The 26,910-nt window shown below is 39.9% G+C and overlaps 1 protein-coding gene across 1 annotated transcript in view; it reads left to right on the top strand.

Annotated features, from left to right (window-relative positions):
• ASIP (agouti signaling protein) overlaps window positions 1–26,910 on the top strand; it is a 206,795-nt gene that overhangs the window by 109,299 nt on the left and 70,586 nt on the right. The window contains exons 7-9 of the mRNA XM_060031035.1: window positions 5,593–5,666; window positions 7,052–7,132; window positions 8,463–8,509. The gene's annotated coding sequence lies outside the window, so the exon portion shown is untranslated. The remainder of the gene's footprint in view (window positions 1–5,592; window positions 5,667–7,051; window positions 7,133–8,462; window positions 8,510–26,910) is intronic.

Genomic DNA, 26,910 nt, shown 5'->3' with positions numbered 1-26,910 from the left:
AATTAAGTCTGACCATATGTCTCTCCTATTTAAAATGTTTCAGCAGCATCACAGGATATGGTCCAGGCTCCTTAATCTGATATATGTAAGGCTCTCCCTGTCTGTTTCTCCTGACCTTTGGGCCCTTCCTGCCCCCATCCTTATTTCCCTCCACATATTTGCTATCACTGACTGGCCTTTCTGTCTGAAATGTGGTCCCTTTCTGTTGTCAACACCCCAACCCCACATAGCTAAATCCTATTCATCATTTAAGGTTCAGCTCAGATATCACTTCTTCTGAGAAGCCTTCCCTGACTAGCCCCATCCCCTGGTCCATAAGGTGCTGGCATATCTTATATATACCTCTATCAATGCACAAGGCTCATTTATTATTTATTTTTATAATTATATTATATTATCTCTTCTTCTGGACTGTAAGCTCTTTGTAGGCAGAGACAATGTCTTTATATCCACCATTTCTAGTAGAGTGCATGGCATAAACTAAGCCCCCAATAATTGTTTGACTGACTGAATGTCAGAAAATTAATCTTAGCTTTTAAAAAAAGTCTCCAATGGTAAAAACTGAAAAATTATTTTAGCTAACCTCAGTTACCTAGCATCTTCTTGCCCTAAGTCCCTGAACATTTTAGGTAGTGAACTGAATTGATTTCTCTGAATATATTTTAAGTTTATACGAAAAATTACATAGTGATATTGAAGAAAGGCATTCCTTAAACATTCCAGTACCCAATTTGATGATCGAGTGTCTTGGCTTCTCCCCTTGTCTCCCCACTACTGGGTCTCCAAAGAGTTCCACTGAGACACACACAGCTCAGATATTCTTCTCCCCAAACCAGAGCTCTGATGTGGCCACCTGGGGGCAGTGCAGACTTGTGGATGGACTTCACAGTAAGGCTTAGGGAGTCCCAGCGCTGAGCAGTCCCAGTCTGTGTGCCACTCGGCCTAGTTCCCTTTCCTCCCACTTTGACACAGGCTCCTACTGAGTTGACATGAGGCTGACCGGAATAGGTGCTCAGGTGTGAGGCACACTCACAAAGCAGCATGCATGCCCATACCCGTATCCTGGAACACTTCTAGCCTCCAACTCCTGAGAGGCAGGGTTAAACAAATCAAGCTGGGGGGTTCTTTGAGCCAGGAAACCTAAATACTTTAAAGGAAAATGTGAAGGCTGGCATTAAACACTGTTCCATGACACACAGGTTGTGAATATGTCATATTTCTGTAGTTATCTAAATTAAATATCCTTGGCTCCCATCCACCAATGGGTGGAAAATCCAATCTTGGTCCTCTTTTCAGGAGCTCGCAGGTATTTCAGAAATGTCTCTCAGTTAGTGCCTGCCGCCTTTGGAGCTCTTTGCCCGTGACAACTGTCTGTTCTAGGACCCTTTCTCTAGGCCTAACTGGGGCATAGAGACCTCTGCTGAGGCTCCATAATAGCAGTGCCTTTGGTCACCTCTTTGAGCACAAAGTCATCCCCATTCAAGGTCCTACTGTGCCAGGGGTCTGTAGGAGAGTGGGAGCAGGACCTGGCTGCTCAAGGAGACTGCAGTGCCCCTTACCACCATCCCTTTCAGAGCCAGGCTCAGGACATTCTCTCTCCTCTGCCCTCCTCTAATCCTAAGAGCCCTTCTTTGTCTCAGACAAAACAGCTGTATCCCCTCTGAGACCTGGGCTGATTTCAAAAACAAAAGCCTGTTGATTTCTTTTATTTTTCTTTTCTGAGGCGAATGAAGCCCTGATCTCCAGAACAAAAGGCCCTCAGTTACTCTTTTGGGATGGCGAGTGTAGAAGATAGGAATAGTTCATTCTTTCACAAAGAACAGAAATGGCTGACACCACAGAAAATAAGGCAAGTTAATTCCTCAAGCAGGTTAGCCTGTCAAACACTAAAGCACTGCTTATCTCATACTTTGTTCCCAGAGTAGGGAGCCTCTCCAGGAAGAGGCAGTAGGCCATACTGCAGGTAGAGATCCACACTGATAATGTTCCAGCTTCAGACTGGGGAGTGCTTCAGGTTGAAAGTAAGCAGCAAACTTAGGCTCCCCCATCTTCTGTGTAGGTCCCAGATTGACTAGGGAGGATGGAGCTGGTACTCCCACGTTCCAATTCGCTGGGGCTGGCCTCATTTAGGCCTGATCTCTGGAAGGAGTTTGAAGAACCTATGAGAGAATTACCCCAAGACCACATCTAACCATTGAATAATGAACTGGATAATGGAATAACAGAAGAGAGCAATCTTGATTACTGATTTTTTTGTATACATTTTTATTTTTTAATATTTAATTAAAATATCCTTATTTTGATGACTGAGATTTTTGACACCCCCTTAAATTTTGCACCTTAGATGCATACCTTGCTTGTTTCACCCTAGCTTGTCCATTGGCATCTGCCCCTTGCAGAGCTACCTAGAGCCCTCGTAGTTCATTCACAGGATATAGCCTGAGCCTAGCTAGATGAGACCCTTGGTGGGACACCAGCGTCTCAGCCTGACCTTGGGTGAGAGTGGGGGAGCCCAGCATCCTGGGCTAGCATTTCTCCCAGACCCTCAGCTGGACTGTATTGAGGTCACACCTGTAAGGTATTGTACAATGAGACATCTGAGCATCAAGCCAAGAGTCCTTTGATTGATTTTTTTTATAGATGGAGAGAATTTGCTAACATACCACTATTAATCAGGGGTCATATGAGGATCCAAGAATTTCACAAAATCTAGGTTGTTCTGATTTGATTAAGATCACATTCTTTAGTGTGGCCCATAATAAGGCCAGCCCTTCACCACTTCATTTCATCTGTTTCTAGCCTCACGTCTAGTCATTCCCCATGTACACTATACTCTTGTCACAGGGAACAATTTGGTCTGCTTGCTGTTTTCGAAGCATAAGTACTTTCATGCCTCCGTGCCTTTGCTCATGTTGTTTCCTTGCCTGGAGTACTTTTTTCTTCCTCTCTGCCTGATGAACTCTTTACTTATCTTCAGGCCCAAATAAAATATCATCTGCTCTGTAGTTTCCACTAATATGTTCCCCTTATTGAAGTGCACTGACACTCCTGATAGTCTCTGTCCCATTTTCATGTAGCTGTTTTTTACGTGTCTCTTTATCGGTGAACTCAGTGAATGGCTTGAAAGAGCAACTCCTGAGGTTACTTCCTCTCCCCCTCCTCTTCATTCATTCTCCCCATCCTATGACTTCATTCATCTTTGTATTCACAGCTCTTAGCGTAATGCTTGCCACCTAGGAGTAGGAGTACTTAACAAACATTTGTTGCATTTGATGAAAGTTGCAACACATCAGGCAAAATGTGGTTCTTTTATTTTCATTTTCTATTTCCACTTCTCAGGAAATTTTGATTACTGGTCTCAATTTCCTCTCCTGATCATTTCTGTTCTTTCTGACCATATGCATCTCATCCCAGTTTTACCTAGATTTTCTTGGCTAGCTCTCCCAACCCACTCCACTCATTCAGCACATATTTATTGAATACCTGCTGTTCTGCATGCACTATTCTAGGCGTTGAGGATACAGCAGTGAACAAGATAGATGGGATACTTTCATGGAGCTTACATTATGGTTGAATAACTGGACCAAAACAAGTAAACGAACAAAATAATTTCAAATAATGATGAGTTATAGAAAGGAAATAAAGTGATGTGATAGGGAGTGAAGAGACATTAGTCGGGTGAGCCCTCTCTGACAAGGAAACACTGAAATCTGGAGGATACGAAGGAGAAAGCCATATGGAGATCTGCAGAAAAAAATTTCAAGTGGAAAGGTCATCAAGAGCACAGGCCTAGAGACAAGATGAAATGACTGAAAATTATAAAGCATTATATAAATAAACAAAATGATTGCTTCAAGACTTTCATTAGCCTGTCAGTATACCGTCATCCCTTTCGCAATAGAGTAGCTTCAATCCCTTCTGAGAAGTGATTGACTTCCCTTAACCTCCACTGTCCCTACCACTCAAATCACAGAATTTTCTTCCAGTGAATCCCATTGAAACTCACCAGAAGTTCATTTGACTGAAGCACCAATCCATGGGATTAGATGCTTTGTGTGGTCCCTTTTAAGGGACTTCCCTCCCCTATCACTTCCAGAAGGACTAGGTGCTGCTCTTCCTTCTCCAGGAATACTCAAATGGAAACCCAGGGGCAGCATTAAGGGGAAAAAGTCAGTTCTTTGGACAGATACACACAAGTGGGAGAGCCTGGAGTCCACTTCTGTGAATCCCAGGAGTGTCTCCTCACCCCTACAGCCATTCTTGTTATCCTTTCTCCACACTGTGTGTTGCCCTCCACTGAGCTGCCATGCCCAGCTGGTGAGGGAGTCCAAAAGAGCTGGCCTCCTCTCTTAGATACCAGAGCAGCTGCTTAAAGAGGCTGGAGGGCTTCCTGTCGCTGGAGACATGAAACACTCTCAGTAAGCCAGGAGCCAGAATCAAAACCACATGGTTTGCTTTGCAGTAAAGATCACAGGGCCTGAAAAACTAGAGGAAGGAGGGCCAGCCAGGAAACAAGTTTTGGGAAGAAGAGGGTTGTGCCTATCCCAATCCTGGCAGCCCTGTACTCACAAGTATGGCCCCCCTACCTAAGGGCCCTCCTGTCCTTGAACTCATAGCCCATTTCCACTCTCTTCAGACCCAGATTGGTAGAATTTCAAACAATAAAGGCCAGAGAATGAGATTATCCACTCCCTGGAGCATCCTGGTCCCCTAAAGGCCTCCTGACCAGATGCCCCCCAAACGAAAACTGTCCCAACTTACTCTTATCTCTAATGAACTGACATACCCCACACCTTAAAAATATTAAACTAGCAGCCCTTTATCTAGTTGTTTACTGTGAATCTAACTAGATACAGGTTCTCTAAGATTTTTCTTAGATTTTTAGATTTATCTTAGATTTTTCCAAGGTGCTCCTGAGGTAGATAGAATCCATAAGCATTAAAATGAAATTCATGCTAATGACTCCTTCTAAAAGGATAAACTGCATGGTTCTAATGTGGAAGCCTGGATTTGGATCTGCTGTAGGACTTTAAATGCCAGGGCTTCTGTTAGTTCCAGTGCGTTCCTGTTCTTACTGCTACGTGAGTGGGGATTGTTTAAGGACACTAAACAAGTTTTGGGGAGGAGGTGCTGCATGCCTGGAACTGGGATACCTCACAGTGTCTTCTGCTTTGCAGACCAAGGCCAAGGCACCCAAGGAAAAATTGAATCCTAATTCTCACTGTCCACCTGCTGCCTCCCTGCTCCCCAACCCCAGCCCATCACTTCAGTGGCTTCCTGTAAAAGGCAGCATTTGTGGGAAAAGCTCTATGTCCACAAGTCTCCATGTCCATGCAGAAGAGTTTGGGGCAGCTGGCTTTGTTTTAGGGCCCAGGCTGACCCATAAATGGGATGAACATTCCAGGTAACCTTTTACTATAAGAAAGGAATAGAGCCTCAGTGCCTCAGGGTTGAGAGCCTGCGCCATAAACCTCTCCCATAATCTGTTCACCCAGGGCAGATCTGCAGTCTGCTGGGTCGTGGAAGAAAAAGCAAAAGCAAACAATAAAACAAAAACAAATAAACATGAGTTTTCCTAACTTTCTTCTGCAGGTATTTTCTTGGATGGGAAGGGAAATGAAAAATCTCATAGAGAGAATGGTTCTCCTTCTTGGCTACTGTTGAAAGTAAGTGTTTACAAGGTTGCGTGATCAGGGATTTAAGGGTGGGATTTTGTCTTAAGCTTCAAAAAGTTGCAAAGATGATACTGTCCCTGCCTCCCAGACCTCCTGACCTGCTCCACTATATGCTTAAATCAAAACAGAGAGCAATCTCCTGAAGCCCTTTGGCTTCAAAGAGGACCCTCAATTCTAGCCACAAAAGACATAGCCCTCATTCTAGAAGCTCCAACCATGCATTTGCAGGAAATTTAGAAAAGTTGGAGTTCAGCCTTTGCTCCTTTCCTGATGTTATTTCTCATTGCCCCTCAAGGGCTATACACAGAACGCAAGGGACTGGCTATTTGGGTGAATTCAGTGAGGACATTGCCAGTTATAACTCATTCTTATCAGCCACAGAAATAGGATTAAGTATCAGACGCATGTGCCAGAATGTGTTAGGCATTGATAGGTTGATAGGATTGTTTTGAAGCTTTTGACCAAAATTAATTATATTTTAATATGTTCTATATATTTTTGTATAGACCCTATCTTATTTAAGCATCACAATAATGCTAAACTTTGGAAAGGGAAAGTATGACTCTCACTATTATACATACAAACACAAAGAGATTAAATGACTTGCCCAAACTCATCTAGCTTTGTTGTTACTAGAGTCAAGACTAGAACACTGATTGCCTAACTTCCAGTTCAGTGCGTGTTCTGCCATTTCAACTTAAGAACAAATATCCTCCAAAAAGTTGCAGTAAATCAGGGTATTAGCAGTCACTGAAGCCCTTCCCTGGGCTCCCATTATAATTATGGGGTCTTCCTCTTCCAAGGCTGAGTCGTCGTTTGCCAAAATGTGCTCCCCCAGATTCACACACAGTTCACGTGTGTGGAACACCACCAGGCACTTTGCATATCATTATCTCAATTCATTCCCCAGTACCTCCATTGAGGATATTATTTACCCATGGTACTGATAAACCGAAGCTCAGAGAAAGCAGATACATTAGTTTAAAATCCTAGAGCTTGTAAGCGGCAGTCGGAGCTGAAACCAGGTCTTCTGATACTCTGATCCTCTTTCTTGATACCCAAGGAATCCAGAAACATTAGCCATAATAGGAACCAAACATAGATCTCCTCAAGACATGAGTAAGTTTGTGGACTTTACCTGCATGAGGCAGATTCTAGTGCTGGCATATCATGTAATACAGTAGAGAACCTTCAGTTTCTCCAAAAGTGGCAACTATCCTTCCCACTGGGTGTCCACACAGAAACACGGGAGCATGCTTACGTGGCACGTTCTGCCCCGCCTCCCCCTGCCAGGGGTTTGATCACAGCTACAGCATCTTGACAGCATATTTAAACCAACTTGCAGTAACTGGCAACAAAGTATCATTCTCTGACAGGCTGCGGGTCCTTGAGCTTCTGCAGACTTTGGAAGAGGGAATCCTTAGCTGAAACATTCAAGAACCAGGGGTCCCAGAGAGGTATGTAATAAATTCCATTCAGATGTTGGGACTGGTTTTTTCCTCTTTCTTTCTTTCTTTCTTTTTTTTTTTCAATCACATTCGAAGAGCGAACAAGTTCTTTTCACCTTATCAAGCAAGGTGAGAACATTGCTTCCTTTATTCTTGAGTGGGTCTGCACCAAAGGATTGAGAGGGCTAACAGCATCTGAGTAATTAAGGGTGACATCTGAGTTATCTGAGAGCACTTTGTACATGTGACAGAATTATCTGAATAGGTAAATGGTGTTGCAAATACTTCAGCAAAATCCAATTACAGGCCTCTGAGTCCATTCTAATTTACGGCTCCCACACTGTTTACCTGCAGTATAGGCAGCGCATCCGTTTTGAAATTCTTCTAAGAAACCATGACTGTGCAAATTGGTCCAAAAAATAGCTGAATGTACACATTGCTCTGTTAGAGACAGAAAGGCAGACGTAGACATAAGTACTAAATTTTATCTCATGGCATCTGAGCAGCCTAGATGGCCTGACAGTTTTGTTGTGCTACAATATATGGGTAACGATTGGGTCATTAGATAGCTCACAAAACTCCCCTCCAGCAGCCCAGGCTCTCCTGGGGTTAACTCTTGCTGTGGGACTGGGATGAGGAAATACAGACCTTCCCAAGCTGCAGCTGCAATTGACACCTCCTTTACCCCACACCTGAGCTCCCGCTCCCTGGAAGAGAAACCTGAGCAAAGATAGCCATGGCAGCAGAGAAGGGCTCTCCTTGGCAATGGCTGCTTCTGACTTCAGAACTGTGGGCACTGAGCTAGAAAGCAGTACAGAGAGAGAGGACCAGGAACTAAATGACACTGGGAAATGGGAAACTCAGAGGAGAAAGGACCTGACTTTCTTCCCCTCGAAGACGGGTGCTTTGCAAGGTTCATCTTTTCATCTGGACTGTTGAGTCTCAAAATTTTTAGTCCTTAGACTATTTGAGCAAAACAAGAGTGTCTCACCTATTTACTAAACAAGCCAGCAAACAAACAAACAAAAAACCACTTTTGAGCTGTTTTTGCTGAATCCCTGTGATTATTTGTAGCTCCCTTTAAACATGTTTGTTTTGATGCTTTTAAGTTTTGATTGAAATCCACAGCGGAAAATATTGTTTCAGAGGGAAAAAAAACAAACCACCCAACATACTTCTGTGCCTTGCATACTGACCCAACCCACAGAACAATTGGAAGAATCTTTGCCAACCCACCAGAGATCCCTGGATTCCACTTGGAGAGCCCATCGATCTAAAAAACGACATCTTGATTTCAGAACCCTTCTTTTGATCTGGAATTATCTATTATTGACCACAGAAAGCTGCTACTGACGATTGCCGGAACAGTATCCTGTAGAGCGCGAGGTGAGCCCAGTGTGGGAAGAAGAAATCTCTTTCTCTTTCTCAGCGGGTGTTTTGGTACAGTGCGATATCTATGCTTAGTATGATATCTGTGAGCTCAATTTCTTCTTCTCTTTTTCTTCCTCTTCTTTTTCCTTTCTCTCCCCTCCTTCCTCTTCCTCATTTTCTTCTACTTTGTTTGTTTCTTCTATAGTAAAAATTTCCCCAAGCCCTCGGTGCCTAAATTATTTTTGCCTGGTACATTCCACTAATAGAAGTTTCGTAATCACAGTTTCTTATTCGGGTGTGAATTTTCCTATATCTGAGCACCCAAATTATTGTAAACGCAGCCGGCCCTTGCCCATGCCTTGTGTACAGTTACCTGATATAGTACCAGAGAAGAGAAGCCTGCAGGTTTGTGCCTTTCACTGTACCAAAATGCAGAGCTCTATTGACATACGTGTAGGAAAGGAGAAGAACCTTCGTGGAGGGAGCAGCCATGTTGCAATGAACCGACAACACAGATAATATGAAGAACAAATCCAGGGAGAAATGAAACCATACGCTGGAAGCATGAAGTTACAATAGTTCCTTTGGTCAAACTGCTCTGAAAATGCAGGAAAAGACTGTCACTCATGTTGAAGGTAGGGCATGTGTCTGCATCTGCTCTGCTTAAACCACAGGGATCTCATTAAGGATCGGGGCACTGACACTGATGGCTTCATTCTGGGAATGACCCTCAGCAGGATGGCCCCATGCAAAGGTAATTAGCAGGAATGGAGGGATCATTATAGCCTTTTGATTTGGTCACCCAAACATCCTGTCAGACAGATGTAGAAAGGAGACCAATCTTTACCTCAAAAGAAGTAAATTGTGGTTGAAGTGTCTGGTTTCAGTCTCTCTTAGCTTGAGGCTTTGAAAAATAGACTTGTGGGTCTAGGAAACCACATACCAGATTCAATTGCTTTGGAGCCCTGAGAATATTCAAGGATATAAGGAAATATATAACGCAATTCAAGACAATTATTTTAATTGGGGGTTTTACTGTCTAGTGCAGTAAGCCTCATTTTGTGTAAGTGGCTCGGGGTTGGAATGCAATCTGGAAAAGGGCTGTTTCTGGTTCTTCAAGACAGTCTGAAGGATTATCAAAAGTTAAAATAACATAAACTTGCCATCTTTCGGTTACACCATGAATCTTTCTCTCTTCCAAGCACTTCTACATATGGGTAAGCATTCTAGCAAAGATGCAGTTACAGTCCAGCATGAGGAAGCAAAGGAGCCCAAGTGTTCAAAGTTGGACAAAAGAGCCAGGACACTAGTCAAAAAGAGAGAAGAGCTATTACAGAAGAGAAATAGAAAATAGAAACCAAAAAGTTCAGATGTCGGTGTATGTGTTGGGGTTGGGGGATGGTGGAGGGTAGCAGAGCGTCATCTTTGATTGACATAAGAAAGAATATAGTTCAGGGAGAATGTGCACAAAGACATAGATCATGGCTTGAGAGAAAACTGACTTCAGTTGGGTAGGGAACATTTATTCAGATTTTGGGGAGAAAATTGGAAAGAACTGTAAAGCTAAAGTCTGTATCCAATTTGAATACCTATGCAGCTGGGTCTTGGGGCCAAAGTAGTCCTTAGATCTCCTAGAGGTCTGCATTTGCTCAAAAGGCAGCTCTCTTGAGGAAAAAGAAGACAAATGGGGTCATTGCAGTGGGGGAGAGGTCCATAAGCCCTTCTCATGGCCTGCGCACAGGTAGGACACAGCCACAAATTGCCTGCTAGACAGACACCAGTTCTGTCTACATCTGTTCTCGAAACCCATGCTTACAGATTCTTTCTTTATATTCAGGTGTTTTTAAGAAGAATCAGCTTGGAGCAAAAGTACTAAATTCAAAACATTCTAAAACCACAATTTAAATCTTATTTAAAAGATGAGAAGTGTGACTCTTTCATTTGTTTAGAAATAGTCACTGCAGACAGTATCCCATGTGTTTCACTCTTTCCTTGGTTTGTTCTGCTCTCAAGTGCCATCAGGCCTCATTCAATACAGTCAGTAATTGGACCTTTAGAAAAGGGAAAAGTGGTTATTTAAAATTGCCTCCTTGTGTCCTGTAGTTGCACCCTTTGACATTTGCTTCCAGAGAAGCGTATACAGTGATGACTGACTAGGTATCTGCTTTAAGTTAGTTCAACTGTGAAATAAATTAGGAGGCCATCCCCATCCTTAGCATCACTGTAAGTTAGGGACGCAGAGAAAAATTCACTGGACCCTAGTGAAGGCATTCACGGATTAGAGCTTCGGTGTGGTCAGGTGACCTGATTCACAGGAGCAGCAGGCCCTGGTGCACAAAGCTCAGGAATAGGAATTAGGAGACCAGTTTCTAGTCCTGCATCTACTTCTAACAGCCTGTGAGGCCTTAATCTAGTCATTGACCTGCTCAGGGCAGCCATCTTTCCGTGCATAAAATGGGAAGACAAAGACTAGCTTCCCCTACTTGTGGATAAGATGAAAGCTGAAAGTATCTGCCTTAGCTAGGGGAGAGGGAGTGGGGTCAGAGGGAGACAGTTGTGACAGCTGACTTTGTCACTTGATTACTTAATTTTTAAAATCTTGATCTCCCTCTTCACTGGGATCCTGAATGGTCTGGACACACTTTTATTTTCTTTTAAGTAAAGTTGTTATTGAAAGTTTTTCTGTTTCTATTAGACAAAAAAACCTACAACTTGACGAATTTTCACCACATAAACACACCCAGGAAACCTAAACCTAGATCTAGAAATAGGACATTACCAGTACCCAGAACCCCCTCATGCCCTCTTTAAGTCCCTTTCTTCCCAAGGGCAACCACTAACCTTCTAACACCATAATCAAGTTTTGCCTGTTTGAGGGTTTATGTATGTGTGTATATACTTTGATGTGTGACTTCCTTTGCTTAATATTATGTTTGTAAGATTCAGTTATGTTATTGCATGTAGTAATATTTTGGGATTTTTTGGGGTTTTTTTGTTTGTTTGGTTGGTTTTTTTGTTGTTGTTTTTTGGCTGCACCACGCGGCTTGTGGGATCTTAGTTCCCCGACCAGGGATTGAACTCTTTGCCCCCTGCAGTGAAAGGGTAGAGTGCTAACCACTGGACCGCTAGGGAATTCCTACATGTAGTAATATTTTATTTTCATTGCTCTATAATATTTCATGAATTCATATACCGCAATTTATTTATCCATTGCCTTATTGATGGACATTTAGGTTGTTTCCAGTTGGGGACTATTATGAACAGTTCTATTAGGAACATTTATGAACAGTTTTTTGCTGAACATATGAATGCATTTCTATTGGGTATATCTAGAAATGGAATTGCTGAATTATGGGACGTGTGAGTTCTGCTTTAAGAGATACTGCCATTTTTCCAAATTAGTTGCATCATTTTACACTCCCACCAGCCATGTCTGAGATTTCTCCTCAACACTTGGTATTGTCTGTCTTTTACATTTAGCCATTTTGGTGGGAGAGTAGTGGAATGCTTTTTTATTTTAATTTATATTTCCTTGATGACTAATGAAGTTGAGCACGTTTTAATATATTTATCGGACATTTGGATATACTGCTTTGTGAAATAACTTTCAGGTCTTGAACCTATTCTTCTGTCGGGTTGTCTGACACTTTTATTGATCTATAAGTGTTCTTTAAATATTATGGACATTGTTGTGTACATGTTGCAAATATCATTTCCCACAATGCTGTCAAATCATATTGGAGCCTGAGGCAAAGGAAAACTCAGAAATACTGATACCTATCTTTATTTAAAATTATGACATTTTGCTCATCATGGATTTTTAAAAATTAACTCTGCTTTTTAAAAATATTGCATAATGTCTTATTTGTTTTGATTACTGAGGGGTTTTTTTGGTGCCCTTTTAAAAATTGTGTCCAAGTTTAGCACCTCACTTGCCTCACCCTAAACCTGGCTCTTATTCTATTCTGTGGCTTGCATTATAGTCTTTCTAGTGTTATTTGTTGAAAAGGAGTTCCTAATTTAAATTAAAATTAATTGAATTGGATTTTTCAAGCTTTTCTTTTATGGTTAGCATCTTTTTTAAAACTTCTGTTTAAGAAATTTTTTCCTACTTAAGTCATAAAGATATTCTCCTATAATTTCTTTTAGAATAGTGCTCTCCAATAGAACTTTCTGCAATGATGGAACTATTCTCTATCTGTGCTGTCCAATATGACAGCCAATATGATGCAGCTATTGAGTACTTGAAATGTGGCCAGTATGTCTGTTGCACTGAATTTTAAATTTTATTTCCTTTAATTAATTTAATTAAATATAGCTAGTGGCAATGTAGTCTGACAACGTTGTCCACCTGGAATTGATTTTAAGATATGCTATAAGGTCATGTCTCCTTTTTTTCTTCCATATGGATATCCAGTTGACCCAGGATCGTGTACTGAAAAGACTGTCAATTCCTTTTATAATTTACCAATATATGTGAATCTGGTTCTGGGATGTCCATTCTTTTTCTATCTATCTATTAGTTCGTCTTTGTGCCAATTCCATGCTGTGTCAAATACTGTAGCTACTATAATGAGACTTAATACATAATAGAATAAGTTTTTCATGTTTCTGGTCTTCCCCAAGAGGTCTTGGCTATTCTTGAACTTCTGCATTTCCACATAAATTTTATTTATTTATTTATTGAAGTATAGTTGACATACAATATTATGTTAGTTTCAGGTGTACAACATAGTGATTTGACATTTAAATACATTATGAAATGATCATCATGATAGGTCTAATAACCATCTGTCACCGTACAAAGATATTACAGTATTATTGACTATATTTCTTATACTGTATATTACATCTTGTGACTTATTTATTTTATAACTGGAATTTTGTCCCTCTTAATCTCCTTCACCTATTTCACCCAACACCCTATACCTGTCCCCTCTGGCAATCAGTTTGTTCTCTGTTTTCTGATACAGTTTGTTCTCTGTATCTATGTCTATTTCTGTTTTGTTTTGTTTGTTTTGTTTTTTAAGATTCCACACGTAAGTGAAAACATATGGTATTTGTCTTTTTCATTCCGACTTATTTCACTTAGCGTAAGTTGTGGCATGTTGTGGCAAATGGCAAGATTTCATTCTTGTTTATAGTTCATGATATTCCATTGTGTATATATACCACATATTCTTTATCCATTCATATATCAGTGGATATTTAGAATGCTTCCACAGCTTGGCTGTCGTAAGTATTGCTGCAATGAACATTATTGTACTGAACATATATTATTCACACGTGTTTCAATTTAGTGGGTTCGTTTCCTTTTGTTTTCCACCCAGAAGTGGAATTGCTAGATCATATGGTAGTTCTATTTTTAATTTTTCGAGGGACCTCCATACTATTTCCCATAGTGGCTGTACCGATTGATATTTGCACTAACAGTCCACAAAGGTTCACTTTTCTCAACATCCTCACCAATTATTGTTATCTGTTGTCTTTTTTTGCTTTATTTTTTTTAACATCTTTATTGGAATATAATTGCTTTACAATGTTGTGTTAGTTTCTTCTGTATAACAAAGTGAATCAGCTAAATGTCTACATATATCCCCATATCTCCTTCCTCTTGCATTTGCCTCCCACCCTCCCTATCCCACCCCTCTAGGTGGTCACAGAGCACCGAGCTGATCTCCCTGTGCTATGCAGCTTCTTACCACTAGCTATTTTACATTTTGTAGTGTATATATCAATGCTACTCTCTCACTTTGTCCCAGTTTACCCTTCCCCCTCCCCATGTCCTCAAGTCCATTCTCTACATCTGCATCTTTATTCCTGTCCTGCCACTAGGTTCATCAGAAACATTTTTTTTTTTTAGATTCCATATATATGTGTTAGCATACGGTATTTGTTTTTCTCTTTCTGCCTTACTTCACTCTGCATGACAGACTCTAGGTCCATCCACCTCATTACAAATAGTTCAATTTCGTTTCTTTTTATGGCTGAGTAATATTCCATTGTATATGTGTGGTACACCTTCTTTATCCATTCATCTGTCAAGGGACACTTAGGTTGCTTCCATGTCCTGACTATTGTAAACAGTGCTGCACTGACCATTGTGGTACATGTCTCTTTTTGAATTATGATTTTCTCAGCGTGTATGCCCAGTAGTGGGATTGCTGGATCATATAGTAGTTCTATTTTTAGATTTTTAAGGAACCTCCATACTGTTCTCCATAGTGGCTGTATCAATTTACATTCCCACCAACAGTGCAAGAGTGTTCCCTTTTCTCCACACCCTCTCCAGCATTTATTGTTTGTAGATTTTTTTTGATGATGGCCATTCTGACTAGTGTGAGGTGATACCTCATTGTAGTTTTGATTTGCATTTCTCTAATGATTAGTGATGTTAAGCATCCTTTCAGGTCTTTGTTGGCAATCGGTATATCTTCTTTGGAGAAATGTCTATTTAGGTCTTCTGCCCATTTTTGGATTGGGTTGTTTGTTTTTTTGATATTGAGCTGCATGAGCTGCTTGTATATTTTGGAGATTAATCCTTTGTCAGTTGCTTTGTTTGCAAATATTTTCTCCCAATCTGAGTGTTGTCTTTTCCTCTTGTTTATGGTTTCCTTTGATCTGCAAAAGGCTTTAAGTTTCATTAGATCCCATTTGTTTATTTTTGTTTTTATTTCCATTTCTCTAGGAGGTGGGTCAAAAAGGATCTTGCTATGATTTATGTGATAGAGTGCTCTGCCTATGTTTTCCTCTAAGAGTTTGATAGTGTCTGGCCTTAGGTTTAGGTCTTTAATCCATTTTGAGTTTACTTTTGTATACAGTGTTAGGAAGGGTTCTAATTTCATTCTTTTACATGTAGCTGTCCAGTTTTCCCAGCACCACTTATTGAAGAGACTGTCTTTTCTCCACTGTATATTCTTGTCTCCTTTATCAAAGAGAAGCTGACCATATGTGCATGGGTTTATCTCTGGGCTTTCTATCCTGTTCCATTGATCTATATTTCTGTTTTACTGCCAGTACCATACTGTCTTGATTACTGTAGCTTTGTAGTATAGTCTAAAGTCAGGGAGCCTGATTCTTCCAGCTCTGTTTTTCTTTCTTAAGGTTGCTTTGCCTTTTTGGGGTCTTTTGTGTTTCCATACAAATTGTGAAATTTTTTGTTCTGGTTCTGTGGAAAATGCCATTGGTAGTTTGATGGGGATCGCATTGAATCTGTAGATTGACTTTGGTGTATAGTCATTTTCACAATGTTGATTCTTCCAATCCAAGAACATGGTATATCTCTCCACCTTTTTGTATCATCTTTAATTTCTTTCATCAGTGTCTTATAGTTTTCTTTATACAGGTCTTTGTTTCCTTAGGTAGGTTTATTCCTAGGTATTTCATTCTTTGTGTTGCAGTGGTAAATGAGAGTGTTTCCTTAATTTCTCTCAGATTTTTCATCATTAGTGTATAGGAATGTAAGAGATTTCTGTGCATTAATTTTGTATCCTGCTACTTTACCAGATTCATTGATTAGCTCTAGTAGTTTTCTGGTAGCATCTTTAGGATTCTCTATGTATAGTATCATGTCATCTGTAAAGAGTGACAGCTTTACTTCTTCTTTTCCTTCTCTGATTGCCATGGCTACAACTTCCAAAACTATGTTGAATAACAGTGGTGAGAGTGGGCAACCTTGTCTTCTTCTTGATCTTAGAGGAAATGGTTTCAGTTTTTCACCATTGAGAATGATGTTTGCAGTGGGTTTGTCATATATGGCCTTTATTGTGTTGAGGTAGGTTCCCTCTATGCCTACTTTCTGGAGAGTTTTTGTCATGAATGGGTATTGAATTTTGTCGAAAGCTTTTTCTGCATCTATTGAGATTGTCATATGGTTTTTATCCTTCAGTTTGTTAATATGGTGTATCACATTGATTGATTTGTGTATATTGAAGAATTCTTTCATTCCTGGGATAAACCCCACCTGATCATGGTGTATGATCCTTTTAATGTGCTGTTGGATTCTGTTTGCTAGTATTTTATTCAGGATTTTTGCATCCATGTCCATCAGTGATATTGGCATGTAATTTTCTTTTTTTGTGACAACTTTATCTGGTTTTGGTATCAGGGTGATGGTGGCCTCGTAGAATGAGTTTGGGAGTGTTCCTCCTGCTATAGTTTGCAAGAGTTTGAGAAGGTCGGTGTTAGCGCTTCTCTAAATGTTTGATAGAATTCACCTGTGAAGCCATCTGGTCCTGGGCTTTTGTTTGTTAGAAGATTTTAATCACAGTTTCAATTTCAGTGCTTGTGATTGGTCTATTTATATTTTCTATTTCTTCCTTGTTCAGTCTTGGCAGGTTGTGCTTTTCTAAGAATTTGTCTATTTCATCCAGGTTGTCCATTTTATTGTCATATAGTTGCTTGCAGTAATCTCTCATGATCCTTTTATTTCTGCAGTGTTAGTTGTTACTTCTTTTTCGTTTCTAATTCTGTTGATTTGAATCTTCTTCCTTTTTTTCTTGTTGAGTCTGGCTAATGGTTTATCAATTTTGTTTATCTTCTCAAAGCACCACCTTTTAGTTTTATTGATCTTCGCTATTGTTTCCTTCATTTCTTTTTCACTTCTTTCTGATCTGATCGTTATGATTTCTTTCCTCCTGCTAACTTTGGGGTTTGTTGGTTCTTCTTTCTCTAATTGTTTTAGGTGTAAGGTTAGGTTGTTTATTTGAGATATTTCCTATTTCTTGAGGTAGGCTTGTATAGCTATAAACTTCCCTTCTTAGAACTGCTTTTGCTGCATCCCGTAGGTTTTGGGTCATCATGTTTTCATTGTCATTTGTTTCTAGGTATTTGTTGATTTCCTCTTTGATTTCTTCAATGATATCTTGGTTATTTAGTAGTGTATTGTTTAGCCTCCATGTGTTTGTATTTTTTACAGTTTTTTTCCTGTAATTGATATCTATTCTCATAGCATTGGGGTTGGAAAAGATACTTAATATGATTTCAGTGTTCTTAAATTTACCAAGGCTTGATTTGTGGCCCAAGATATGATCTATCCTGGAGTTCCATGAGCACTTGAGAAGACAGTGTATTCTGTTGTTTTTGGATGGAATGTCCTATAAATATCAATGAAGTCCATCTTGTCTAATGTGTCATTTAAAGTTTGTGTTTCCTTATTTATTTTCATTTTGGGTGATCTGTCCATTGGTGAAAGTGGGATGTTAAAGTCCCCTACTATTATTGTGTTCCTGTCAATTTCCCCTTTTATGGCTGTTAACATTTACCTTATGTATTGAGGTGCTCCTATGTTGGGTGCATAAATATTTACAATTGTTATATCTTCTTCTTGGATTGATCCCTTGCTCATTATGTAGTGTCCTTCTTTGTCTCTTGTAATAGTCTGTATTTTAAAGTCTATTTTGTCTGATATGAGAATTGCTACTCCAGCATTCTTTTGATTTCCATTTACATAGAATATCTTTTTTTTTTTTTTTTTTTTTTTTTTTTTTGCGTTACGTAGGCCTCTCACTGCTGTGGCCTCTCCCATTGTGGAGCACAGGCTCCAGATGCACAGGCTCAGCAGCCATGGCTCACGGGCCTAGCCGCTCCGTGGCATGTGGGATCTTCCCGGACCGGGACACAAACCCATGTCCCCTGCATCGGCAGGCGGACTCTCAACCACTGTGCCACCAGGGAAGCCCTGCATAGAATATCTTTTTCCACCTCTTCACTTTCAGTCTCTATGTGTCCCTAGGTCTGAAGTGGGTCTCTTGTAGACAACACATATACAGGTCTTACTTTTGTATCCATTCAGCCAGTCTTTTGGTTGGAGCATTTAATCCATTTACATTTAGGTAATTATTGATATGTATGTTCCTATTACCATTTTCTTAATTGTTTTGGGTTTGTTTTTGTAGGTCTTTTCCTTCTCTTGTGTTTCCTGCCTAGGGAAGTTCCTTTAGTATTTATTGTAAAGCTGGTTTGGTAGTGCTGAATTCTCTTAACTTTTGCTTGTCTGTAAAGGTTTTAATTTCTCTGTCAAATCTGAATGAGATCCTTGCTGGGTAGAGTAATCTTGGTTGTAGGTTCTTCCCTTTCATCATTTTAAATATGTCCTGCCACTCCCTTCTGGCTTGCAGAGTTTCTGCTGAAAGATCAACTGTTAACCTTATGGGGATTCTCTTGTATATTATTTGTTGCTTTTCCCTTGCTGCTTTTAATACTTTTTCTTTGTATTTAATTTTTGATAGTTTGATTAATGTGTGTCTTGGCATGCTTCTCCTTGGATTTATCCTGTATGGGACTCTCTGCGCTTCCTGGACTTGATTGACTATTTCCTTTCCCACGTTAGGGAAGTTTTCAACTATAATCTCCTCAAATATTTTCTCAGACCCTTTCTTTTTCTCTTCTTCTTCTAGGACCCCTATAATTCAGATGTTGGTGCATTTAATATTGTCCCAGAGGTCTCTGAGACTGTCCTCAATTCTTTTCATTCTTTTTTCTTTATTCTGCTCCACAGCAGTTATTTCCGCTATTTTATCTTCAGGTCACTTTTCCATTCTTCTGCCTCAGTTATTCTGCTATTGATTCCTTCTAGAGAATTTTTAATTTCATTTATTGTTTTGTTCATCATTGTTTGTTTGCTCTTTAGTTCTTCTAGGTCCTTGTTAAATGTTTCTTGTGTTTTCTCCATTCTATTTCCAAGATTTTGGATCATCTTTACTATTATTACTCTGAATTATTTTTCAGGTAGGCTGCCTATTTCCTCTTCATTTGTTTGGTCTGGTGGGTTTTTACCTTGCTCCTTCGTCTGCTGCATATTTCTCTATTGTCTCATTTTGTTTAACTTACTGTGTTTGGGGTCTCCTTTTTGCAGACTGCAGGTTTGCCGTTCCCGTTGTTTTTGGTGTCTGCCCCCAGTGGGTGAGGTTGGTCCAGTGTGTTGTGTAGGTTTCTTGGTGGAGGGGACTGGTGCCTGTGTTCTAGTGGGTGGGGCTGGATCTTGTCTTTTTGGTGGGCAGGGCCATGTCTGGTGATGTGTTTTGGGGTGTCTGTGAACTTAGTATGATTTTAGCCAGCTCTCTGCTAATGGTTGGGGTTGTGCTCTTGTCTTGCTAGTTGATTGGCACTGGGCGACCAGCACCAGGGCTTGCTGGCCGTTGGGTGGAGCTGGGTCTTAGTGTTGAGATAGAGGTCTCTGGGAGAGCTCTCACAGATTGATATTATGTGGGGCTGGGAAGTCTCTGGTGGTCCAATGTCCTGAACTCAGCTCTCCCTCCTCAGAGGCTCAGGCCTGACACCAGGCTGGAGCACCAATACCCTGTTAGCCACACGGCTCAGAAGGAAAGGGAAAAAAAAATGAAAGAAAAAAATTATTAAAATAAAAAATAATAATAAAAGAAGAGAGCAACCAAACCAATAAACAAATCCACCAATGATAACAAGTGCTAAAAACTATACTAAGATAAACATAAAAGTCAGAAACAAATCAGTCATAGACAGCAGACCCCAAGACTTCAATTGCTCCCAAAGTCCACCACCTCAATTTTGTGGTGATTCGTTGTCTATTCAGTTATTCCACAAATGCAGGGTACATCAAGTTGATTGTGGGGATTTAACCTGCTGCTCCTGAGGCTGCTGGGAGAGATTTCCTTTTCTCTTCTTTGTTCACACAGCTCTTGGGGTTCAGCTTTGGTTTTGGCTCCACCTCTGTGTGTAGGTCACCCTCAGGCATCTGTTCCCACCCAGACAGGACAGGGTTAAAGGAGCAGCTGACTAGGGGGCTCTGGTTCACTCAGGCCAGGGAGAGGGAGGGGTACAGTAGTTATAATTGGAATGCGGGGCAAGCCTGCAGTGGCAGAGGCCAGCGTGATGTTGCAACAACCTAAGGTGCACCGTGTGTTCTCCCAGAGAACTTGTCCCTGGATCACGGAACCCTGGCAGTGGCGAGCTGCACAGGCTCCTGGGGGGCTGTGGAGAGTGACCTGTGCTTGCACACAGGATTCTTGGTGGCTGCAGCAGCAGCATTAGCCTTTCATGCCCGTCTCTGGGGTCCAAGCTGATAGGCATGGCTTGCACCCATCTCTGGAGCTCATTTAGGTGGTGCTCTGCCTTCTGTGGGCAGACAGGGAAGGAATCCCCTCCCCTCGTGCACCCCGAAACAATGGTCATTTGCCTCTTAGGCAGGTCCAGACATTTTCCCGGACTCCCTCCCAGCTAGCAGTGGCCCACTAGCCCCCTTCAGGCTGTGTTCACACAGCCAATCCCAGTCCTCTCCCTGGGATATGACCTCTGAAGCCCGAGCCTCAGCTCCCAGCCACCAGCCGCCCCGGTGGGTGAGCAGACAAGCCTCTCAGGCTGGTGAGTGCTGGTCGGCACCAATCCTCTGTGGGGGAATCTCTTCGCTTTGCCCTCTGCACCCCTGTTGCTGTGCTCTCCTCTGTGGCTCCGAAGCTTCCCCTCCCGCCCACCCTCTGTCTCCACCAGTGAAGGGTCTTCCTAGTGTGTGAAAACTTTTCCTTCTTCGCAGCTCCCTCCCAGAGGTGCAGGTCCCATCCCTATTTTGTCTGTTTTTTCTTTTTTCTTTTGCCCTACCCAAGTACATGGGGATTTTCTTGCCTTTTGTGAAATCTGATGTCTTCTGCCAGCGTTCAGTAGGTGTTCTGTAGGAGTTGTTCCACATACAGATGTATTTTTGATGTATTTGTGGGGAGGAAAGTGATCTTCATGTCTTACTCCTCCGTCATCTTGAAGGTCCCCCCGTTGTCTTTTTGATGATAGTGATTCTGACAGGTGAGAGGTATTTCATCAGTTTTGATTTCCATTTCCTTGATGATTAGTGATGTTGAGCATCTTTTCATGTATCTGTTGGTCATCTGTATGTCTTCTTTGGAAAAATGTCTATTCAGGTCCTCTGACCATATTTTAATTGTTTTTTTTTTTTTTTTTTGAGTGGTATGAGTCTTTTGTATATTTTGAATATTAACCCCTTATCAGATATACTGTTTGCAAATATCTTCTCCCATTCAGTAGGCTGCCTTTTTGCTTTGTTGAAAGTTTCCTTTGCAGTGCAAAAGCTTATTAGTTTGTTGTAGTCTCATTTGTTTATTTTTGCTTTTGTTCTCCTTGCCTGAGGAAACAGATCCAAGAAAAGTATTACTAAGACCAGTGTCAAAGAGTTCACTACCTGTGTTTTCTTCTAGGAGGTTTATGATTTCAGGTAAGTCTTTAATCCATTTTGAATTTATTTTTGTATATGGTGTAAGAAAATGGTCCAGTTTGATTCTTTTGCATGTAGCTGTCCAGTTTTCCAACACCATTTATTGAAGAAGCTGTCTTTTCCCCATTGTATATTCTTGCCTTCTTTGTCATAGATTAATTGACCATATAAGTATGGATTTATTTCTGGGCTCTCTATTCTCTACCATTGATATATGTGTCTGTTTTTGTGCCAGTACCATAGTGTTTTGATTGCTATAGCTTTGTAGTATAGTCTGAAATCAGGGACCTTGATACCTCCAGCTTCGTTCTTCTTTCTCAGATTGCTTTGGCTATTCAGGATCTTTCATGATTCATACAAATTTTAGAATTATTTGTTCTAGTTCTATGAAAAATGCCATTGGTATTTTGATAAGGATTGCATTGAATCTGTAGATCACTTTGGGTAGTATGGATATTTTAACAATTAATTATTCAAATTCATGAGCATGGTGCATCTTTCCATTTATTTGTGTTGTCTTCAATTTCCTCCCTCGGTGTCTTATAGATTTCAGAATACAGGTCTTTCACCTGCTTGGTTAAATTTATTCCTAAGTATTTTATTCTTTTTGATGAAACCATAAATGGGATTGTTTTCTTAATTTCTCTTTCTGATAGATAGTTATTAGTGTGTAGAAACTCAACAGATCTCTGTGTATTAATTTTGTATCCTGCAACTTTACTGAATTTATTTATTAGTGCTAGCAATTTTTGGTGGAGTCTTTAGGGTTTCCTATATATAGTATCATGTCATATGAAAACAGTGACAGTTTTACTTCTTCCTTTCCAATTTGGATGTCCTTTATTCCTTATTCTTATCTGATTGCTGTGGCTAGAAACTCCAATAGTGTGGTTGAATAAAAGTGACAAGAGTGGGCATCTTTGTCTTGTTCCTGATCTTAGAGGAAATGATTTCTGCTTTTCACCATTGAGTATGATGTTAGCTATGGGTTTGTCATATATGGCCTTTATTATGTTGAGGTATGTTCACTCTATATCCACTTTGTTGAGAATTTTTATAATATATGGATGTTGAATTTTGTCAGAAGGTTTTCTCCATTTTTAAGAGGATCATATGATTTTTATCTTTTGTTTTGTTAATGTGGTGTAGCACATTGATTGATTTGCAGATATCAAACCATCCTTGCTCTTCTGGGATAAATTCCACTAGATAATGGTGTATGATCCTTTTAATGTATGGTTGAATTCAGTTTTCCTGCATTTTGTTGAGTGTTTTTGCACCTATATTCATCAGGGATATGACCTGTAATTTCCCTTTTTTGTGATGTTTTGTCTGGTTTTGGTATCAGGGTAATGCTGACCTTATAGGATGAGTTTAGCAGCATTCCTTCCTCATCAATTTTGGAATAGTTTGAGAAAGATAGGTATTAACTCTTCTTTAAATGCTTGGTAGAATTCACCTGTGAAGCTGTGTGTTATTTTGTTTGTTGGAAGTTTTTTTATTACTGAATCAATTTAATTGCTAATAATGTCTGTTCAGATTTTCTGTTTCTTCTGATTCAGTCTTGGGAAGATATGTTTCTAGGAATTTATCCATTACTTCTAGGTTGTCCAATTTGTTGTCATATAATTGTTCATAGTAATCTCTTATGATCCTTTGTACTTCTGTGATGTCAGTTGTAAATTATCCTCTTTCATTTCTGATTTATTTACTTATTTGAGCCCATTCTCTTTTTTTTTCTTGATGATTCTGGCTAAAGATTTATCAATTTTGTTTAACTTTTCAAAGAACTAGCTCTTAGTTTCATTAATCTTTTCTAGTTTTTGCCTCTATTTCATTTATTTCCACTATGATCTTTATTATTTCCTTCCTTCTACTAACTTTGGTGGTGGTGGGGTTGTTCTTTTTATTGTTCTTTTAGGTGTAAGGTTAGATTGTTTATTTGAGATTTTTCTTGTTTCCTGACATGGGCATGTATCACTATAAACTTCCCACTTTGAACTGCCTTTGCTGTGTTCCATAGATTTTGCAGTATTGCGTTTCCATTATTATTTGTCTCCAGCGTTTTTGTTCTCTTTGATTTCTTCAGTGATCCATTGGCTGTTTAGTACCATGTTGTTTAGACTCCATGTGTTTGTGTTTCTTCTAGTTTTTTTTCTTGTAATCGATTTCTAGTCACATACTGTTGTGGTCAGGAATGATGGTTGAGGGCTTCCCTGGTGGCGCAATTGTTGAGAGTCTGCCTGCCGATGCAGGGGACATGGGTTCGTGCCCCGGTCTGGGAAGATCCCACGTGCTACGGAGCGGCTAGGCCCGTGAGCCATGGTCACTGAGCCTGCGCGTCCGGAGCCTGTGCTCCTCAACGGGAGAGGCCACAACAGTGAGAGGCCCGCGTACCGCCAAAAAAAAAAAAGAAAAGGAAAGAAATGATGGTTGATAGGATTTCAGTCTTCCTTAATTTATTGAGACTTGTTTTGTGGCCTAACATGTGATCTATCCTGGAGTATGTTTCATGTGCATTTGAAAAGAATGTGTGTTCTGCAGTTTTTGGATGGAATATTCTTTATATATCTACTAGGTTCATTGGTATAAAGTGTAGTTTAAGGCCAAAGTTTCCTTACTGTTTTTCTTTCTGGATGATCTATCCTCTGATGTAAGTGGGGTGTTAAAGTCCCCTACCATTATTGAATTCCTGTCAATTCCTTCCTTTATGTCTGCTAATATTTGCTTTATGTATTTAGGTGCTCCTATGTTGGTGCATATATATTTACAAGTGTTATATCTTCTTTTTGGAGTGATTCCTTTATCATTATGTAATGCCCTTCTTTATCTCTTGTTACAGTCTTTGTTTTAAAGTCTATTTTGCCTGTTATAAATATTGCTACCCAAGCTTTCTTTTTTGTTTCCATTTGCATGGAATATATTTTTCTGTCCCCTCACTTTTAGTGTGTGTGTCTTTAGATCTGAAGTGAGTCTCTTCTAGGCAGCATATATGTGGCGGTTGTTTTTTTTTTTTTTTTTTGTGGCGGTTGTTTTTTTATCCATTCAGCCACCCTGTGTCTTTTGAGTGGAACGTATAGTCCATTTACATTTAAATTAATTATTGATAGGTATATACTTATTGCCATTTTTTAAATTGTTTTCTGGTAATTTTTATTGATCTCTATTCCTTTCTTTTTCTCTTGCTCTCTCCCCTTATGATTTGATTCCTTTCTTTAGTGTTACATTTATATTTCTTTCTCTTTATATTTTGTGTGTTCTTCATTGGTTTTTGGCTCATGGTTACCATGAGGTTCTTATATAACAACCTATGTATTTAGCAGTCTATTTTAGGTTGGTGGTCACTTAAGTATGAGTGCACTCTAAAAACACTACATTTTAACATCTCCCCCTGACACTTTATGTTTTTAACTTCATATTTTACATCTTTTTGTGTGTATACCTTTACTAATTATTGTAGATATATATGATTTTACTAGTTTTGTCTTTTAGCCTTCATACTAGCTATGCAGGTTGTTGATCCACGACATTTACTATATGTTTGCCTTTATTGGTGAGATTTTTTTCTTTCATAATTTTCGTATTTCTAGTTATGACCTTTCTTTTCTGTTTAAAGAAGTCCCTTTAATATTTCTTATAAGTTCAGTTTAGTGGTGATAAACTCCTTTACTTTTGCTTGTCTGGGAAGCTCTTTGTCTCTCCATCAATTCTGAATGATAACCTTGCCAAGTAGAGTATTGCTGGTTGTAAGTTTTTTCCTTTCAGCACTTTGAATATGTTTGCTACTCCCTCTGGCCTGTAAAGTTTCTGCTGAAAAGTCACCTGGTAGGCTTATGGGGACTCCCTTGTATTTAACTAGTTGTTTTTCTCTTGCTGCTTTTAATTCTCTCTTTATCTTTTACTTTTGACATTTTAGTTATAATGTGTCTTGGTGTGTTTCTCTTTGGGGTCATTGTTTGGGACTCTTTGTGATTCCTGGAGTTGGGTGTTTGTTTTCTTTGCAATGTCAGGAAGTTTTCAGCCATTATCTCTTCAAATAGGTTTCCTGTCCCTTTCTCTCTTGCTTCTCCTTCTGCGACCCCTATAATGTGAATGTTAGTATGCTTGATGTTGTCCTAGAGGTCCCTTAAACTATCCTCATTTTTTGTTGTTGTTGTTTCTTTTTTCTTTCTGCTGGTCTGTTGGGTGATTTCCACTACCCTGTCATCCAGATCACTGATCCATTCTTCTGCATAATCTAATCTGCTGTTGGTTCCCTCTAGTATGATTTTCGTTTCAGTTATTGCATTCTTCAGCTCTGATTGGTTCTTCTTTATATTTTCTCTTCCTGTTGAAGTTCTCATTGTGTTCCTCCATTCTTTTCCTAAGTTCAATGAGCATCTTTATATCGTTACTTTGAATTCTTTATCTGGAAGGTGGCTTTATCTCCATTTTACTCCATTTTCTTTTCTGAGGTTTGTCTTGTTCTTTTGTTTGGAAAATATTCTTTTGTTTTCTCATTTTGCCCAATTCTCTGTGTTTGTTTCTATGTATTAGGTAAATCAGCTACATCTCGTGTTCTTAATGGAGTGTCTTTATGTAGGAAGTGTCCTGTGGGGCCCAGTAGTATGGACCACCACCCCACCCTAGCAGGTTTTTATTCTTTTTTTAAATGAGTACCCTACAGTACCCTATGAGTATCATGAATCAAATAGGAACTTTTCTATCTCCCAGACAATGTAAGGATCTAAAAACACTTTAAGTTCAATTATCCAACACACACACACACACACACACATACATCCCTTTTGTGTTCTCAGGGCCATATATTTTAAAATTTATACTTCAAATATAGTTTTATATAAATTTTATTTGTATTTTTGTTATTGTCATTGCCATTGTTTTATACAATCAGTATTAAATTTACCCATTGTCTTTAACTTTATGTTGCTCTGTATTTTTCTTTTCAGTTTTGTGCTTTTCCTTTTTCCTTCCACCTGAAAAATACCTTTTTAGCGTTTCTTTTTTTTTTTTTTTTTTTTTGCAGTACGCGGGCCTCTCACTGTTGTGGCCTCTCCCGTTGCGGAGCACAGGCTCCGGATGCGCAGGCTCAGCGGCCATGGCTCACGGGCCCAGCCGCTCCGCGGCATGTGGGATCTTCCAGGACTGGGGCACAAACCCATGTCCCCTGCATCGACAGGTGCACTCTCAACCACTGCACCACCAGGGAAGCCCTTTA

The sequence above is a fragment of the Delphinus delphis genome, chromosome 15 (genome assembly GCF_949987515.2).
Source record: "Delphinus delphis chromosome 15, mDelDel1.2, whole genome shotgun sequence".
NCBI classification, from domain to species: Eukaryota; Metazoa; Chordata; class Mammalia; order Artiodactyla; family Delphinidae; genus Delphinus; species Delphinus delphis.
The sequence above is the reverse complement of the archived record's forward strand: the minus strand, read 5'-3'. Positions and strand labels throughout refer to the sequence as shown.